Source organism: Callospermophilus lateralis, chromosome 3, assembly GCF_048772815.1.
Source record: "Callospermophilus lateralis isolate mCalLat2 chromosome 3, mCalLat2.hap1, whole genome shotgun sequence".
In the NCBI taxonomy this organism is placed as follows: Eukaryota; Metazoa; Chordata; class Mammalia; order Rodentia; family Sciuridae; genus Callospermophilus; species Callospermophilus lateralis.
Window position 1 is genome coordinate 100,473,830 of NC_135307.1, and position 20,867 is coordinate 100,494,696.

Here is a 20,867-nt window from a genome sequence, read left to right on the forward strand (position 1 = left end):
AACCAACCCAGATGCCCTTCAATAGATGAATGGATAAAAAACAAAATGTGGCATTTATACACAATGGAATTTACACACAATTTACACTCAGCACTAAAAAATAACAAAATCATGGCATTTGCAGGGAAATGGATGGCATTAGAGCAGATTATGCTAAGTGAAGCTAGCCAATCCCTAAAAAACAAATGCAGAATGTCTTCTTTGATATAAGGGGGGGGTGACTCAAAACAGAGCAGGGAGGAAGAGCATGAGAAGAAGATTACCATTAAATAGGGATGAGAGGTGCGTGGGAATGGGAGAGAGAAGGGGAATTGCACGGAAGATGGTAAGAGACCCTCATGGTTATGCAAAATTACATATAAGATGGTGTGAGGGGGAAGATAAAAGAGAGAGAAACGTGTCACAGTAGATTGGGTAGAAAGAGGGAAGGGGAGGGGAGGGGGGATAGGAAGGGCAGCACAATACAATAGACACTAGTATGGCCCTATGTATAAACATGGCTGTATAACCAATGTGATCCTGCAATCTGTACATGTGGAAAAATAAAGATTATGTACCCCATTTGAATCAAATGTATGATATGTCAAGATCATTGTAATGTTTTGAGCAAATAATAAAAAAAAATTTAAAAAAAGAAAAGAAAAAAAAAACTGTTGAATGTTGGTTTTGTATCCTGCTACTTTGGTAAGTTTGTTTATCAGCTCTAGAATTTTTCTAGTGGAGTTTTTAGGTCTTCCAGACTTGGGATCATGGCATCAGTAAACAGAGATAATTTGACTTCTTATTTTCATCCCTTTAATTTTCTTCTCTTGCAAGTTTGCTCTGGCTAGAGTTTCAAGAACTATATTGATTGGGAGTGGTGAGAGTGAGCATCCTTGTCTTGTTCTTGATTTTAGAGAAAATGCTTTCAGTTTTTCTCTGTTGAGTTGGTTTGTGGTTTGTCATATACATTTTATAATGTTAGGAAAGTTCTAGCCCTAGTGTCTCCAGTCGTTAACATGAATGGGCACTGAATTTTGTCAAAAGCCTTTCTGTATCTATCAAAATGATCATATAATTTTTGTTCTTAACTCTATTTATGTGGTGAATTACACTTATTTATTTGCATATATTTATTTGCATCTCTGTAGTAAAACCCCCTTGATTTTGTTGTACTACCTTTTTGAGTTGGTTTTGCAGTTTAATAATATTTGATTAAAGAGTTTTGCATTTCTGTTCATAAGGGATATCTGTAGTTTTCTTTCCTTCATGTCTTTGTCTGATTTTGACATCAGTTATACTGGCCTCATATAATGCATTTGGGGATGTTCCCTCCCTTTCTATTTCATAGAAATAATTTGGGGAGGCCTAGCATTAGTTCTTCACTAATGATCTTGTGAACTCAACTGAGAATCCATTTAGTCCTAGACTTTTCTTTTTTAGAAAACTTTTAATTGCAGCTTCAATCTCATGGCTTGATATTGGATGTTAATATTTTCTCTGCCTTCCAGGTTCAGTTTGGGCATGATTCTAGAAATTTGTCAATGTTTTCCAATTTATCAGAGTATAAATTTTCAAAGTAGTTTCTAATGATCCTATGGATTTCAAAAGTGGTTGAGGTAATATCTCCTTTTTAATCTCTAATTTTGTTAATTTGGGTCTTTTCTTGGTGAGTTTGGCTAAGAGTTTATTAATCAAGTTTATATTTTCAAAGGACCAACTCTTTGTTGCGTTGATCCTTTGTATTATTATTATTATTATTTAGTACTTGGGATTGAACTCAGGGGCACTCAACCACATCCCCAGCCCTATTTTGTATTTTATTTTGAGACAGCGCCTTGCTTTTGGTGGAGTTGATTTGAATTCATGATCCTCCTGCCTCAGCCTCCAGAGTCACAGGGATTAGAGGCATGTGCCACCTCGCCCAATGATCTTTTGTATTTTTTTAATTTTCAATTTCATTAACTTCAGCTCTGATCTTAATTATGTTGTTTTCTACTAATATTGGAATTAGTTTCTTCTTCCTTTTATAGGGCCTTCAGATGCATCGCTAGATGATTTATTTGGAATCTTCCTGTTTTTTAATATAGGCACTCAACACTATAAACTTTTCTCTTATAATTGCCTTCATACTGTCCCAGAGATTTTGATATATTATATTTCTGTTCTCATTTGCTTCTAAAAATTTCTTGATTTCTTCTCCCATTTTTTTTCTATGATCCACACTTCATTTAAAAGAGTATTTTTCAAAATCTATGTGTTTTGTGGTTTCTATAATTTTTCTTGCTGTTGATTTCTAATTTAATTTCATTATGTTCTGATAAGATGCATGGGATTATAACAGGGCTTTTAACATTTTTTTCTACAACTTACATTGTGAACTAGAATATGGATTATTTTGGGAAAAGTTCCATGAATTGCTGAGAAAAAAGTAAATTCAGATGCTTGGGGGTAAAATATTATGTAGATATCCGTTAGGCTCATTTGATTTATAGTATTATTTGGTGGAAGTATTTTTGTTGATTTTATGTCTGGATGTCCTGTCTATTGGTGAAAGGGGTCTGTTGAAATCACCCAGGATTATTGTATTGGGGCCTATTGGGGATTTAATGTCAAGAACTATTTTTTTAAATGTATAAAGTGCACCAACATTTGGAGTATAAACATTTACTACCATTATACATTTTCTTGTTCATATGTTCCTTTTACCAGTGTGCAGTGACATTTTTTTTTTGTCTCTTCTGATTAATTTTTTCTTGAAATCTCTTTTGACAGATATTAGAGTAGAGATCCCTTCTTGTTTTTGGACACTATTTATTTGGAATATTTTTTCCAGCCTTTTACTTTTACCCTGTGGATGTCTTTGCCTATGAGATAAGTCTTTTGCAACAGAATGTAGTTGAATCTTGCTTTTATTTTTTATATGTTTATTATTATTATTATTTGAATCTTGCTTTTAAATCCTTTCTGCCAATCCATGTCTTTTAATTGGGGAGCTTAAACCATTTACACTCAGTATTATTATGGATAGATGCTTGTTGTTTCTTGCCATTATGGTCTGTTTGATATATTTAATTTCATCTTAATTTTCATTTAGTTAATTGCTCTTCTAGAGATCTTCATCCATTTGAGAGCTTTCGAGAAAAATTTCAGATTTTTCTGTGTAGTAAATCTTTTGAGTATTTTTTGTAGTGCTGGCTTAGTAGTCATGAACTCTTTTAGTTTATCTTTAGTTTAACTTTCCTTATCATGGAAAGTTTTTATTTCCCCCCTTGATTATAGCTATTTTGGCTAACAATTGTTTTAATTTTTTCCCCCAGAGCTTGGAATTTCTCATTCCTCCATCTTAGGGTCTGATTTGAGAAGTCAGACTTGAAACTTATTGATTTACCTCTAAATGTGACCAGATGTTTTCCTCTTGCAGTTTTTAATATTATTTCCCTTTTTTCTATGTTAGACATTTTGATTATGATGTGTCTTGGAGAGTTTTTTTTTTTTTTTAAACCAGGGATTGAACCCAGGGGTGCTTAACCACTGAGTACATTCCCAGCCCATTTTTAAAATATTTTATTTTGAGACAGGGTCTCCCTATGTTACTTAGGGCCTTGCTGAGTTGCTGAGGCTGGCCTTGATCCCTCTGTTTCATATGATCCTGAGCTGCTGGGAATACAGGCACGTACTACAGAACCTGGTGAGAGCATTACAGCACCTGGTGGCAGGTTCTTTTTTAATCTTGTCTATTTGTGTTTCTATATGCCTCCTATACATGGATATCTCATTGCTAAGGTTAGAAACTTTCTTCTATTATTTCACTAAAAAGGGTCTTAATGCCATTAGCCTGTATCTACCTAGTCTCTGTTCCCCAATGACTCTAACATATGGTCTCTTGATGTTATCCCAGAGTTTTTGTATATTTTGGATCATGGTCTTTTTATTTTTCCCTTTATTTCATACTGTTTTAGTCAGCTTTTTCATTGCTGTGACCAAAGGACTGGCAAGAATAATTAGAGGAGGAAAAGTTTATTTTTGAGGCTCACTATTTCAGATGTCTCAGTTCATAGAAGGCTGGTTCCATTCCTCAGTTCATAGCCTTCTATGAACTAAGACATCTGAAATAGTTCCATTCCTCAGGGCTCAAGGTGAAGGAACAAATCACAGTTGAACAGTGTGGTAGAGGAAAGCAGCTCAGGACAATACCAGGAAGCAAAGGGAGAGAGACTCTACTCACCAAATACAAAATATATATCCCAAAGGCATGCCCCCAATGACCCACCTCCTTCAGCCACGCCCTACTTACTTAGAGTCACCACCAAATTAATACCTATCAGGGGATTAAGGCACTGATTAAGTTAAGGCTCTCATAACCTAATCATTTCCTTTCTAAGCATTCTTGCATTATCTCACACATGAACTTCCAGGGGATATCTCATGTCCAAACCATGACACATACTGAGTATTGAAATTCATATACCCTGTCTTCAAGGCCTGAAGTTCATTTTGATATCTGAAGTTCTATTTTCTATGTAATCTAATCCGTTGGTGATAACTGTCAATTTAATTTTTTTTAATTAATTTTTATTGTTGGTTGTTCAAAACATTACATAGTTCTTTGCCGCAGTCTGGCTGGGCACAATTCAGGAGCCACTTGTCAAAAGAAACTAACTTTATTTTTAGAACCACACAAGATAAACAAAACAGCTCCTCAGGAAAAAACCCTCAGAGCCCAACTGCCACCACCGGCTTCCCACAAGCCACACACCCCAACAACCTCTTCCTCCCACAATCCTCCTGCTCTTGAGGCCGATTGGCTGGGTCACATGGGCAGAGCCAAAAAAGTCCCCCAATGAGCAGCTCCGTGGTCTGAAAGGGCAGGGAAACAGCCCAATGAGCATCACCGCAGAGGAGCCAATCAGCTAGATGTTGCTGGGGCCGCTGTGAGCCAATCATCAGCTGGCAGTCTGAAAGTTTGCTGGAGCCCCTTCGGCTGTGGCTCTCAACATCTCCCCCTCTCTGTTTAAACAAGAAGCATGTGGCTTAGGGACCGTGTCTGCCTTAGGTTGTCCAATAGTACATATGGTTCTTACCCGTTATTGGATGAGCTGACCTCAAGGCGTCAGCCTCCTGTCTTAGGTTGGTACCATAGTAATTGGATCTTACCCGTCATTGACTACCAGTCCAGTATACAGCCACACCTGTGTAGAGGTCTTCGTACCAGCGGGGGGGTGAGGTTCTTTGCCTCACCTCTGTTGGCCCCCAAATTTTAGCTGAACGATCATGACAAACAGAAGGGAGGAAGATACACCAAGCCAGCTGACGGCTCCTTTTGGAAAAATTGTACCACCGATGACACTATCAGCATAAATACCCCAACACTACCAGAAGTTGCTGCACCAACAGATAGTTCACAATGCATACAAGTGAGTTCACAATGCATATAAGTGATACATAGTCCAGGCAAGTTCTGCAAGCAGTTCAGTGATGGCTATTGCAGAAGCTGTAGATTGGTTTTATCTTTGTCTTCATGCACTGGGATGAAGATAGGAATTCTGGCAATAAAGGCTAAAGAAAAATTATATAACATTATATAACATTCCAGAAGGCACTAAAAGAAAACAATTTTCTTAACAATTTACATTGTCTTCACTGAAGATAGGAATTCTGGCAATAATGGCTAAAGAAAAAATTATGTAACATTCCAGAAGGCACTAAAAGAAAACAATTTTCTTAACAATTTACATTGTCTTCACCGGCACTGGGATGAAGATAGGAATTTTGGCAATAATGGCTAAAGAAAAAATTATGTAACGTTTCAGAAGGCATTAAAAGAAAACAATTTTCTTAACAATTTACATTATCTTTAAGAGAATTATTAAATATAATGAAAAGGAAAGGTGAAAGTAAACAAACAGATCTGTTAACCTCCTTTTTTGTTCACATTATAAAACAATCTTCAACAGCTGTTTACCCAATTTAAATTAAACCATTTAAATCACGTGAATAAAAAAAAATTATTTGGATCCATATTTTCATGAGCGCTCATCATATATGACATATGGACATACGTACATTCAAACACAAAACACAAGTGTGCACACATAATACATACGACACATAACATAATAGTAAAGGCCTTATAACTTTTTACAGGTGAAATCTCCATTGCAATGTTTAAAAACTCTATAGTCAAAAAATAGAACTGATCAGCAAAACATTAACCTAGGTCTGTATGAGCTCAAAAAAAAATATGGGAAAGGGCAATAATAAAATAGATATTGAAAAAAGCATTCTGGTTCTGTCGCAGATGTAAGAATAACCAAACTGGAGTTCTGGATATCACATCTTCTTTTTGGTCTGTAGAAATCGCTTTAGTTAATCTGTCTGGAATCCAAATCAGCTGCTGTTCTCCCTGTGGAACACATAAACAGACCCCCGATTCCAGGCAATCACTGGGTCAGGACCTTAGTTAATCTCTCTGGAATCCAAATCGGCTGCTGTTCTCCCTGTGGAAACACACAAACAGACCCCCGACTCCAGACAATTACTGGGTCAGGACCTTTCCATTGTCCTGTTAGAATATCCTTCCAAAGTACCTTGGGCTTATATACATTTTTTGGACACATATGCCTTTCCGCAGCACTAAGCCCTGATGAATCCAAATTTAAAAAGTTTAGAGTAAAAAGGGTTATTTTAAGTTTATCTTTGGGGAATATATACCCCTTCCCAATTCCTTCTTTTTGCTTTAATAAGTACATTTTAATAGTTTGATGAGCTCTTTCAACTATGCCTTGTCCCTGTGAATTGTATGGGATTCCTGTTATATGAGTAATGCCAAATGATGAGCAAAATTGTTTAAAAGAGGTAGAAGTATAACCAGGGGCATTATCTGTTTTAAACTGTCTTGGAACGCTCACAGTGGCAAAATTTTGTAAGCAATGAGCTATAACATCTTTAGTTTTTTCTCCGGCATGAAGGGAGCCCATCAAAAATCCAGAAGAAGTATCAACTGTAACATGCAAATATTTTAATTTTCCAAATTCTGGCAAGTGTGTGACGTCCATCTGCCAAATATGGTTAGGTATCAATCCTTTAGGATTGACTCCAAGATTAACTTGTGGTAAAAAGGTCACACAATTTTGACATTGTTTTATTATTTGTCTAGCTTGTTCCTTAGTTATTTTAAAACGCTTTTGTAAAGTATTAGCATTGACATGGAACTTTTTATGAAAATTTATAGCTTCTTCTAGTGTAGAGAAAATATGTATGTCATGTGTAGTTTTATCTGCTAAATCATTGCCCAAACTAAGGGCTCCAGGCAATCCTGTATGTGCCCTGATATGTCCTATAAAGAATGGATCTTTTCTGTCCCAGATTAGACTTTGTATAGTGGAAAGCAAAAAGAAAATAGTAGAGGAAGGGGAAATCCTACCAGCATCTTCAAGGGATACTATAGCATTAACTATATACTGACTATCGGAAAATAAATTAAATACAGAATTTTTAAACATCACAAAAGCCTGTAATACTGCCTTAAGCTCTACCTTTTGAGCTGATTGTTTGGGTACTAAAAATGTAAAAGTTTGATCAGGTGTAACTATTGCTGCTGTACCATTATTTGATCCATCAGTGAATATATTTGGAGCATTCCCGATAGGTGTTTTTCTTGTCATTTTTGGAAAAATTAGAGGATGCGATGACCAAAAAGACAATAAAGGATTAGATGGTAAGTGGTTATCAAATGAAACATTAGATTTGCACATGATTATTGCCCAAGTATTAAACTCATTAGCTAACTCATCAATTTGATTCATAGTATATGGAGTAATAATTTTATTGGGAGAAATTCCAAACACTCCCTTTGCTGCTTTTATTCCTTTGAGTATTAATTGTCCTACAGCCTCAGGATACCTAGTAAGAATAGTGTTAGGAGAATAAGATAAATGTATCCATAATAATGGGCCTTCTTGCCAAAATACTCCTGTAGGAATATTTTTTGTTGGTAGTACAATAAATAATAAAGGCAAACTTATATCAATTCTATCCAAATGCATATTTTCCATATATGTTTCAATGATTTTTAATGCCTTTCTTGCTTCAGGCATTAACATTCGGGGTGAATTTGGATCTGATGGACCTTTTAGGATATCAAATAAAGGTCCCAACTCTCCTGTTGGTATACCTAGATAAGGCCTTATCCAATTTATGTCTCCTAATAACTTTTGAAAGTCATTAAGTGATTTGAGTTGATCTACTCGTATTTGAATTTTTGGTGGACGGACCATGGTTGAGGATAATAGAACTCCTAAATAATTAATTGGAAAATTTAATTGTACTTTATCTATTGCTATCTCTAGATTATAATTTTTTAATAAGTTTGTAAGTGTGGCATAACAGTCTAGCAATGTGTTTTTAGCTTTGTGTGCTAATAATACATCATCCATATAGTGAAATATTTGTAGTTCAGGATTTTGATTTCTAAGTGGCTGGATTGCTTTGTTAACATAAATTTGACACATAGTTGGGCTGTTAGCCATCCCTTGAGGGAGTACTTTCCATTCATATCTCTGATCAGGACCTTCATGATTCAGTGCAGGGATAGTAAATGCAAAACGTGGACTATCCTCAGGATGAATTGGAATTGAAAAAAAAACAATCTTTAATATCTATAACTAAAACATACCAAGTTTTTGGCAAAGCAGACAATTGAGGAATCCCCGATTGAGCAGGTCCCATAATAACCATCTCATTATTAATGGCTCTTAAATCTTGCAATAATCTCCATTTACCAGATTTCTTTTTGATGACAAAAATGGGAGTATTATGGGGAGATACAGAAGGTTGTATATGTCCTTCTGCTAATTGTTGTTTGACCAGATCATGGGCTGCTAGTATCTTTTCTTTAGTCAGGGGCCACTGAGGAACCCATACTGGTCTTTCTGATTTCCAAGTAATTTTTATTGTCTCAGTGGCCCTTTCTGAAAATCCAACCCATGTCTGTCTGTTCCTTGATCTATTTGTATTGGTGCTGCTATACCTTGTTCTTGTTTTCCTAATCTTTTTCCTTTCCTAAAACCTTGTCTAGTCATAATAGTGGGTGCATTTTGGTTGATGTTATTTGTTAATGTCAAACCTAATTGATCTAGGACATCTCATCCCCATAAATTTATAGGAAGATGATCCAATACATATGGCTGTATAGTTCCTTCACATCCTTCAGGATCCTTCCAATCTAATACCATTGCACTTCTATGGGGATTAGTCGCCACTCCTAGGCCTCGAAGCGTTTGAGTGGCTTGTTGTAATGGCCAATGTTTTGGCCATTCTTGACGAGAGATGATGCTAAGGTCTTCACCTGTATCCAGTAGCCCATTAAATTCATGTCCTTGAATATTTAGTTTTAGCATGGGGCGAGAATCTAAATTTAAAGACAGCATAGCCCAATCTACACCTGTGGAGCCTAATCCCTTGGAACCTCTTTCTATAGCACGACTGGAAAATTTATCATATAGGCTTGGTATTATTAGTAACTGTGCTATTCTATCTCCTGGTGAAATTACTGATATACCATTTGGAGAACTGGCTATAATTTTTATTTCACCTTCATAATCGGGATCAATTACCCCAGGACTTATCATAAGTCCTTTTAGAGTAGAAGAGCTGTGTCCCAATAATAAGCCTACTGTTCCTTTGGGAAGAGGTCCTTTCACCCCTGTGGGAATGATTTGAACTCCCATCTCCGGAGTTAGTACTGATCTGGCGGAGGCGCAGATGTCCAACCCTGCGCTCCCTCTGGTTTGTCTGATGAGGGATCTGATGGACAATGTGTCCTGGGCACTACCCTGATAGGGTTGCTGGGTTCCTCCAGTGCTCCGTATATTTGTGGTTTTGGGCCCCGGAGCATTGGGCCCCCCTGTCCATTTTTTGGCAATGGAGCCCAATGCCTTTCTCCACAATATCGTGGATAAACACTTGGTCCTTGTTCGTTTTTTGATAATGGAGTACCCTCTATGGTGGTTTGAGAACGGCATTCATTAGCCCAATGTCTCCCTCTACGGCATCGTGGGCAAATACCCGGTATTCTACTCCTTTGATACCTAGTTTTGTTAAACCCTCCTCCTATGGGGCAATTCCTTTTAAAATGTCCTGTTTGTTCACAATTGTAGCATGTTCTTGGCCTGGAATCTAAAGCCTGTTTTACTGCAGCTGCCACAATTTGCCCTTGTTCATTAATGTCTCTGGCATCTAAAGCCTGTTTTACTGCAGCTGCCACAATTTTCCCTTGTTCATTAATGTCTCTGGCATCTAAAGCCTGTTTTACTGCAGCTGCCATGACTTGCTCTTGTTCATTAATGTCTCTACATAATTTTATATATGTGTTTAAATCTTCATGTTTCCATGGTCTAATGATATCTCTGCACCAACGATTCGCTTGGTCATAAGCCAGTTGTTTTATTAATGGCATTGCTTGTTCTGTATTCCCAAAAACTCTGGTAGCTGTTTGAATAAGCCTATCTACAAATTCAGCATAAGATTCATTAGTTCCTTGTATTATTTTAGATAATTGACCTTGTAAACCTCCATGTCCTTGTAAAGTCTTCCATGCCCTAACAGCATCTGCAGCAATTTGTGCATATACGCCAGGATCATATGCAATTTGTTGGTGCTGACCCTCATAAGGTCCCTTTCCTAACAACACATCTAGATTTCTCTGAGGATAACCAGCTGCTGCATTTTGCCTAGCTGTCTCCTTGCAAAATTCCTCATTGGCAACCTTCCATAACAGGTATTGTCCTCCATTTAGCACAGCTTTACACATATTAGCCCAATCTGCTGGCGTCATGTTCAAGTTGGTAATGGATTCGACCAAGCTTACAGTGAAGGGTGCTTGAGGACCATAGGTTGTTACAGCCTCTTTTAGCTGCTTCACTGTTTTGAAATTTAAAGTATGGTAAATTCGCTGCCCTCCTACCTCAAATACAGGGCATGTTAATACTTGAGATCCTGTCTCAGGATCTGAACTATCCACTGCGGGGGTTGGGGGCCTCTCAGCATATGAAGGTGGCCTTCTCAGTTGGACACTTACGTCCTCTGGTGATAGAAAGGTGTTAGTAGCAGTCTCCTGTAGAGGTGGTGCTGTTGGTTGGACACGTAAGCCCTCTGGTGATAGAAAGGTTTTAGTAGCAGTCTCCTTTTGTAACTTTCCCCCTGATGGCTTTTTCTGCTCTAAACTTTCTTTCTCTGTCTGATTAGCTCGAAAGACCTTCTCTTTTACTTGAATCTTTTCCTCTTTCTGACTAACTTGAGAGACCTCCTCATTTACTTGAATCAATATGTCTTCTCCTTCCTCTACCTTTGTCTGAATTGAAGGTTTTGGACTAAGAAAACCAGATACCAACGCCCACAATGCCAATGTGCCAGCTGGCAGAGTTCCTGGGCTGTTCTTTTCTATTCTTTTTAAATCTTCACCATGATGGTTCCATTGTGATATATTTAATAACTCCTCCTTAAAAAGCCATGGGCTACATTTTTGCATTGTATCAACATATGCCCTGACTGTTCTTGATTTTACTGAGATGCCTTCTTCCTCTAACAATTTACTTAACACTCTTTCAGTTTGTTTTTTACTAGTTTCTGATCCCGTATTTCTACTATAATACAACCCAACAAGATGACGCCAAACAAAACCGAGACAGAATGAAATAAAAATGGAACAACAAAAATTCATTATAACCTTTCTATCCTCCTTATATGTGCATCCGTCCTTTCTCCCTATCTGTTCCTCAGACGTAAATAGTTTTTCCTCAGAAGTGAGCGGTTTTTCTTCCGTCTCACTCATCTCCAGGGACAGGCAACTTAAAACAAAAATGAAGCAAAACAAAAGAGGAATCTTAAAATGGCTCCCCATCCTCTCACCCTGCCCTCAGGGGCGAGCGGTTTACTTACCCTCAGTCGCTCCCCGTGCGAGCCACCAAATGCCGCAGTCTGGCTGGGCACAATTCAGGAGCCACTTGTCAAAAGAAACTAACTTTATTTTTAGAACCACACAAGATAAACAAAACAGCTCCTCAGGAAAAAACCCTCAGAGCCCAACTGCCACCACCGGCTGTCAGAAGCCATTCTCACACGTGACTGGGTGACTCCCGGTTAGGGTCTGAGGCGCTCTGGCTGTGTCGGAGCTTTCCCGGCCCTCTCCTGTTGAGAGAACCTGTCCGTGTGGGGGTGTAACTGACCACTGACCCCGGAGGCCCAATCACTGACCCTGACCTTGAAGTGCGGCCCCCCTTCAACCTTCATTGGATGGAATTCTCCCCTGAATTTCTTGCTCCCCAATAAAAGGCTACTCCCTGGCGTGCTCGCTCTCTCTCTCTCCTGCTAGCCCTGAGTAATCCTTGCTGCCCTGCCGGGCGGTTAGTGGAGGGAACCAGAGAGGGGAGCCGTCTCGGACCTGGTCATAGAAAAAGGTAACTGAGTCTGTGTGTTTATTTCGATCTCGCTAGCTAACTTTTATGCCAAGAACCTCATTAATGAAACCATTGCGCTGGCCGCATGGTAGAATTGGCGCCCACGAGGGGGGCATTCTAGATTAGCTAGATTGAGTGGGAGCGCGCGCTATAAAGATAAAGAAAAAAGTAAAAGATAAAGGAAGTGGTGACAATTTGGGTCACAAAAGTACCTTAAGATATTGAAGGAAAGAGACGTTAAATTAATTAAAATAAAAAATTCAACTTCTACCTATAAGGAAATGTAACTATTTTAGACAGTATAATTAATCAGAAAGAAAAACAGATAAAGAAATCTCAGTTATTACAATTCTTAGAGATTGTAGGTGAATATTGTCCTTGGTTTTGTGAACAAGAATCTCCAAATTTACTTACTTGGGAGAAATTAAGAAGAAAGTTACAAAAGGTCTGTCTTTTAAATGAATTACCGGGAGGCATAGATAATATTCAGAGAACCTGGACGGCTTTGGAAGTTTGTCTTTTTAAATATATGGGCCAGAATTCGTGGCCCCCTGAAGACCTGCTAAAAGGCATTCAACCGGCCATCAAGTCTATTCAAATGAAAAATCCGCCTGAGGCTAAGTTAATTCCTTTTCCTTTAAGCCTCCTAAAAACAAAAGCGCTAGGGGCCAAGCCCAAAGTTAAAAATGTAAGTTTAAACTTGCAAAATCAGGCTACTCCGCAGGGAGATTATGGAGAGCAATATCAGAGAGGAGATACCTCCGAGGTCCTAGAGAGCCCTCCAAGGGAGGTAGACGAGCTTCCTGGAGAGGAAAATGCGAAAGAGATTCCTAGAGGGGCTCAGAGTTCTTCTCAGCCACGTGACTTAAAAGCCCAATTTCAAAATGGCGACAGCACAGAACCTTTACCAGCTAATCTATGGGGGAGAGATATTTTAACCAAAATGAGATTATTATTAGTTACTCCTAACTCTATAAGGTCAGTTGAGGAAGTTAGTCAGAGGTGTTTTCCTGGAGATGATAGGGAGACCCTTCAGGAAGAGTATCTGTTTACAAACCAGTCTCCACAACAAAGATTAGTAAATGCTCCAAGCCAAAATTTTTATTAGGGGCCCTGAGTACTTCCCTGATCCCTAAGACAGCTGAAAAAATCACCTGGCTCACAGAGGAGCCTATATGGATTTCTCAGTGGCCCATCTCAGGGGAAAAGCTTAAAATAATTCATAGGTTAGTTGAGGAACAACTTCAGGCTGGTCATATAAAACCAATGCTTAGTCCTTGGAACACACCTATATTTGTTATTAAGAAAAAGTCAGGAAATTGGAGATTGCTACAGGATCTAAGGGCAATAAATCATGCAATTCAGCCTATGGGATCCTTACAGCCAGAACTTCCCTCTCCGACAGCCATTCCTTTAGATTATAGCTTGATGGTAATAGATTTAAAAGACTGTTTTTTCTCTATAAGGTTACATCCTGGAGATTGTGAGAGATTTGCTTTCACTGTCCCAACAATTAATTTTAAGAAACCTGTTAAAAGATATTACTGAAAAGTACTCCCACAGGGAATGCGTAATAGTCCTACTCTGTGCCAAAAATACGTAGACCAGGCGATAGATCCCATAAGAAATAGCTTTCCTGATACATATATTATCCATTTTATGGATGATATATTATTGGCTCATGCTAATCCAGAGGTACTTTCAAAAATTTTTACTCAGTTAGAGACTTTGCTTACAGCAATGGGTTTATGCATAGCTCCTCAAAAAATTCAAAAAGTGTCTCCTTTTCAATATCTAGGTCAGATAATTCAAGGACGTACAATCCGTCCTCAAAATCTTCAGATAAAAATTACGAAGTTACATACCCTTAATGATTTTCAAAAACTATTAGGAGATATTAATTGGCTGAGGCCATCCTTAAAACTAACTACTTCTGAGTTAAGTCCTTTATTTCAGATATTACAAGAAAATCCTTCTCCAACCTCTCTACGTCAGCTAACTTTAGAGGCTAAAACAGCTTTAAGGAAAGTTAAAAATGCAATTAAAAATGCACAGCTTACTAAAGTTGATCCTAAGGAAATGGTGTATTTATTAATATTTCCAACTAAACATACACCAACAGGAGCCATATGACAAAAATTAGGAGTTATTGAGTAGATTTATTTATCCCACTCCCCTCAAAAAACATTAATTCCTTTTCATGATTCTATAACTCAATTAGTAATTAAGGGTAAAACTAGGATTTTACAATTAATTGGATCTAAACCTGATATCATAATTATTCCATTTTCTGTTCAACAGATTAATTGGCTTTTTCAAACTTCTAGCCCATGGCAAATAGCTTTTGCTGATTTTCCTGGCCAGATAAATAGTCACTATCCTCATGACAAAATTATACAATTTACATCATTAACGTCACTTATTTTTCCAAAGATTGTACGTGCCCATCCTATAGATGAAGCCTTATCAGTGTTCACTGATGGATCTAGTTCAGGTAAAGCAGGATTTTATAGTCATGTTCACACAGAGGTAATACAAACTTCTTATACTTCTGCCCAAAGAGCAGAGCTTCAAGCTCTGATTTGTACCTTAACTTACTTTACAAATGAGCCTATTAATATTTATTCTGACAGCTTATATACAGTCGGAGTTACTAAAAATATTAAAACTTCAGTTATTGGGTATACTTCATCACAAAAGTTATTTAAATTATTTCATAATTTACAAAAGGCAGTGCTAATACGAAAATATCCATGTTTCATAGGACATATACGAGCTCATACTAATCTTCCAGGACCTTTAACTTCAGGTAATAACAAAATTAACAGACTCGTAGCTTTTTGTCAACAGATGTCTTCATATGACTGTACACTAGCTTCCCATTCCTTACATCATCAAAATGCTTCTAACTTACGTAAAAAATTTAATATTACTAGAGAACAAGCTCGTCAGATTGTAAGCCAATGCCCTAAGTGTGTTATTCACACTCCATCTCTGCCATCAGGGGTAAATCCCCGTGGATTAAAACCAAATCAAATCTGACAAATAGACGTAACTCATATTCCTCAATTTGGTAAGCAGTGTTATGTGCATGTCATAGTGGACACTTATTCTAGATTTATTTTTGCCACAGCACGTACTAAGGAAAATTCTCAAAATGTAATTTCACATTGCCTAGCAGCTTTTTCTGTTTTAGGATGCCCTATACAGATTAAAACAGATAATGCTCCAGCTTATGTGAGCTCTTCTTTTCAACAATTTTGTCAAAAATTTAAAATTAATCATAAAACAGAAATTCCTTATAACCCCCAAGGTCAAGCCATTGTAAAACGAGCTCATTTATCTATTAAACTTCAATTACAAAAATTAAAAAGGGGGGATAGGCTTATGACTCCCCAAAATAGCCTTAATCATGCCTTGTTTGTTTTAAATTTTTTAAACTGTGATGCAGAAGGTCACACTGCTGCTGAGAGACAAATGTCTCCCTCAGTAAGAGGCCCTTTAGGCAGAGTTTTGTGGAAAGATTTACAGACCGGTCAATGCAAGGGCCCAGATCCGGTGCTTATATGGGGCAGAGGGCATGCTTGTATTTTCCCAGAAAATTCTTCTCGTCCTATTTGGGTGCCTGAACGTGCTATCAGACATGGAAGAGATAGAACCCAGATTCAAGCGACTGAGGATCGACCCAGAGGAGCCCCCATCCAGAAGGAGGAGATATCGGAAAAGGATGAAGAAAGACCAGACTGACCCAGCCAAAAAGCTGATTTCATGGGAAGACGTAAAGAAGCTAACAACCCAGGCTTCCCAAATACTTCGAGACCTAGGAGAAAACAGGACCCCAATGATGATGGTAGCAACAGTAATTGCCCTACTGGGCTGTCAGGTAAAGGGGGATCAAGTAGACACTTACTGGACATATTTCCCAGATCCACCCCTGGTACACCCAGCTGTGTGGACTGGAGAATCTATTCCAGTATTTACTAATGACTCATTCATGATGGGAGGATTTACAGATACTCATATTACTCCCAATCATGTGACTAGATTTAATTATTCTGGCTATAGTGCCCAATTACCCTTGTGTTGGTCCCATGATAAACATGCTGGCTGTCTGAAAGTATCATTCGAAGAAAAGACAGCAATTGGTAGACCTAGACTGACAAATAATTCTATTTATGGAGATTTAAAACCTAATACTAGATCAGTAATTAAGATGGGACTTTCCCATAATAAGCCAGTCATTACTGCAAAACCTCCACAGATACACCACTGTCCAAATAGTTCTACAATTGAGATTGGCACCTTTCCTAAATGGATGGATTGTATAAATCCCTTTCCTGTACAACATAAGGTGTCTAGAGATAGTGGGTATATTTTAGACTGGTCTCCAAAAATTGATAAGAGACAATTACGAAGAAATTCTGCAATGACACCTGCAGGATTTGTTAGTAATATTTTGACTTATAGTAAAGGTGGTGTTCAAAAAGATATTTGGCGTTTAATTGCTGCCTCAGAATTCTTACATTTTACAGACAGACCCTTACCAAGATTTATTGGCAAGAACTGTAAAGAGGGACCTTGCTATGGCTTACGAGCTTGTGTCCAATCTCCTTATGTTTTAATTATTGGAAATGTAAAAGTTAAATGGATAGATGACAGATATATTGTTACTTGTAATAAATGTAACCTAACCAATTGTATTACTAGGTACAATGGAGGAAAAGGAGTGCTGATACTTCATCAGCCCTCTTCTGTTTTATTACCTGCTGATATTTCAGAGCCATGGTATGCTGATGCTGGTTTACAAGTCTTACAACACATTCATGCCCAGCTGGCAAGACCTAAACGTGCTATTGGAGTTATAATTGTTGGTGTTTTGGTGCTAGTCTCTTTTATTGCATCAACTGTCTCTGCGTCTCTGACATTGTCTCAGAATATTCAGCATGCAAAATTTCTTAATAATTTAGCTCAAAATACTTCCAAGGCTCTGCGTAATCAAGTAATATTGATGAAAAGATTGAAACTAAATTAAACGCCTTAGAGGCAACTGTTATTGACATAGGTAATGAACTTTCAGCCTTAAAATTTAAAGAAAGGCTTAAATGCCATGCTAATTATAAGTATGTGTGTGTTACAGCTGCCAAGTACAATGCTTCTCTCTGGGATTGGGAGAAGGTTAAAAACCATTTGTTAGGTATTTGGCAAAATAGTAATAATAGCTTGGATATTCTGGAACTTCATCACCATATCCAAGACATTCAAAATAATAGAGCTGATTTTTCAGATCCTTCTTCTTTGGCTAACCAAATATTGAAGGAGTTAATGGATTCAACCCTGGAAATATTCTCAAACACTCGGCCTGGTACATTATTGGATTATTCTCTTTGCTGCTAATTCTCTATTGCATTATAATTGTAGGATGGCGAGTCTTTAGAACAAGAATGCAGAAACTCCGGAGAGTGAACCGCCGCCTCATTTTTGCGAAAAGAAAGGGCGAATATGTCGGAAGCCATTCTCACACGTGACTGGGTGACTCCCGGTTAGGGTCTGAGGCGCTCTGGCTGTGTCGGAGCTTTCCCGGCCCTCTCCTGTTGAGAGAACCTGTCCGTGTGGGGGTGTAACTGACCACTGACCCCGGAGGCCCAATCACTGACCCTGACCTTGAAGTGCGGCCCCCCTTCAACCTTGCTCCCCAATAAAAGGCTACTCCCTGGCGTGCTCGCTCTCTCTCTCTCCTGCTAGCCCTGAGTAATCCTTGCTGCCCTGCCGGGCGGTTAGTGGAGGGAACCAGAGAGGGGAGCCGTCTCGGACCTGGTCATAGAAAAAGGTAACTGAGTCTGTGTGTTTATTTCGATCTCGCTAGCTAACTTTTATGCCAAGAACCTCATTAATGAAACCATTGCACTGGCCGCATGGTAGAATTCCTACAATTACAACGCCTGAATTTCTTGCTCCCCAATAAAAGGCTACTCCCTGGCGTGCTCGCTCTCTCTCTCTCTCCTGCTAGCCCTGAGTAATCCTTGCTGCCCTGCCGGGCGGTTAGTGGAGGGAACCAGAGAGGGGAGCCGTCTCGGACCTGGTCATAGAAAAAGGTAACTGAGTCTGTGTGTTTATTTCAATCTCACTAGCTAACTTTTATGCCAAGAACCTCATTAATGAAACCATTGCGCTGGCCGCATGGTAGAACCGGCTTCCCACAAGCCACACACCCCAACAACCTCTTCCTCCCACAATCCTCCTGCTCTTGAGGCCGATTGGCTGGGTCGCATGGGCGGAGCCAAAAAAGTCCCCCAATGAGCAGCTCCGTGGTCTGAAAGGGCAGGGAAACAGCCCAATGAGCATCACCGCAGAGGAGCCAATCAGCTAGATGTTGCTGGGGCCGCTGTGAGCCAATCATCAGCTGGCAGTCTGAAAGTTTGCTGGAGCCCATTCGGCTGTGGCTCTCAACAGTTCTTGATATATCATATTTCACACTTTGATTCAAGTGGAATATGAACTCCCATTTTTACCCTGTATACAGATTGCAGAATCACATCAGTTGCACATCCATTGATTTACATATTGCCATACTAGTGTCTGTTGTATTCTGCTGCCTTTCCTATCCTCTACTATCCCCCCTCCCCCCTCCCCTCCCCTCTTCTCTGTCTACCCCCTCTACTGTAATTCATTTCTCCCCCTTATATTTTTCCCCCTTTCCCCTCACTTCCTCTTGTATGTACTTTTGTATACCCCTGAGGGTCTCCTTCCATTTCCATGCAATTTCCCTTCTCTCTCCCTTTCCCTCCCACCTCTCATCCCTATTTAATGTTAATCTTCTTCTCATGCTCTTCGTCCCTACTCTGTTCTTACTCTCCTTGTATCAAAGAAGACATTTGGCATTTGTTTTTTAGGGATTGGCTAGCTTCACTTAGCATAATCTGCTCTAATGCCATCCATTTCCCTGCAAATTCTATGATGTTGTCATTTTTTAATGCAGAGTAATACTCCATTGTGTATAAATGCCACATTTTTTTTTATCCATTCGTCTATTGAAGGGCATCTAGGTTGGTTCCACAGTCTTGCTATTGTGAATTGTGCTGCTATGAACATGGATGTAGCAGTGTCCCTATAGTGTGCTTTTTTTAGGTCTTTAGGGAATAGACCGAGTAGGGGAATAGCTGGGTCAAATGGTGGTTCCATTCCGAGCTTTCCAAGAAATCTCCATACTGCTTTCCAAATTGGCCGCACCAATTTGCAGTCCCACCAGCAATGTATAAGTGAACCGTTTTCCCCACATCCTCGCCAGCACTTGTTGTTGTTTGACTTCCTAATGGCTGCCAATCTTACTGGAGTGAGATGGTATCTTAGGGTGGTTTTGATTTGCATTTCTCTGACTGCTAGAGATGGTGAGCATTTTTTCATGTACTTGTTGATGGATTGTATGTCCTCCTCTGAGAAATGTCTGTTCAGGTCCTTGGCCCATTTGTTGATTGGGTTATTTGTTATCTTATTGTCTAATTTTTTTAGTTCTTTGTATATTCTGGATATTTGGGCTCTGTCTAAAGTGTGAGGAGTAAAGATTTGTTCCCAGGATGTAGGCTCCCTATTTACCACTCTTATTGTTTCTTTTGCTGAGAAAAAACTTTTTAGTTTGAGTAAGTCCCATTTGTTGATTCTAGTTATTAACTCTTGTGCTATGGGTGTCCTATTGAGGAATTTGGAGCCCGATCCTACAGTATGTAGATCATAGCCAACTTTTTCTTCTATCAGACGCCATGTCTCTGATTTGATATCAAGTTCCTTGATCCACTTTGAGTTAACTTTTGTGCATGGCGAGAGAAAGGGATTCAGTTTCATTTTGTTGCATATGGATTTCCAGTTTTCCCAGCACCATTTGTTGAAGATGCTATCCTTCCTCCATTGCATGCTTTTAGCCCCTTTATCGAATATAAGATAGTTGTAGTTTTGTGGATTGGTTTCTGTGTCCTCTATTCTGTACCATTGGTCCACCCGCCTGTTTTGGTACCAGTACCATGCTGTTTTTGTTACTATTGCTCTGTAGTATAGTTTGAGTTCTGGTATTGTTATACCGCCTGATTCACACTTCCTGCTTAGTATTGTTTTTGCTATTCTGGGTCTTTTATTTTTCCATATGAATTTCATGATTGCTTTCTCTATTTCTACAAGAAATGCCGTTGGGATTTTGATCGGCATTGCATTAAACCTATAGAGAACTTTTGGTAATATCGCCATTTTGATGATGTTAGTTCTGCCTATCCATGAACAGGGTATATTTTTCCATCTTCTAAGATCTTCTTCTATTTCTCTCTTTAGGGTTCTGTAGTTTTCATTGTATAAGTCTTTCACCTCTTTTGCTAGGTTGATTCCCAAGTATTTTATTTTTTTTGAGGATATTGTGAATGGAGTGGTTGTCCTCATTTCCATTTCAGA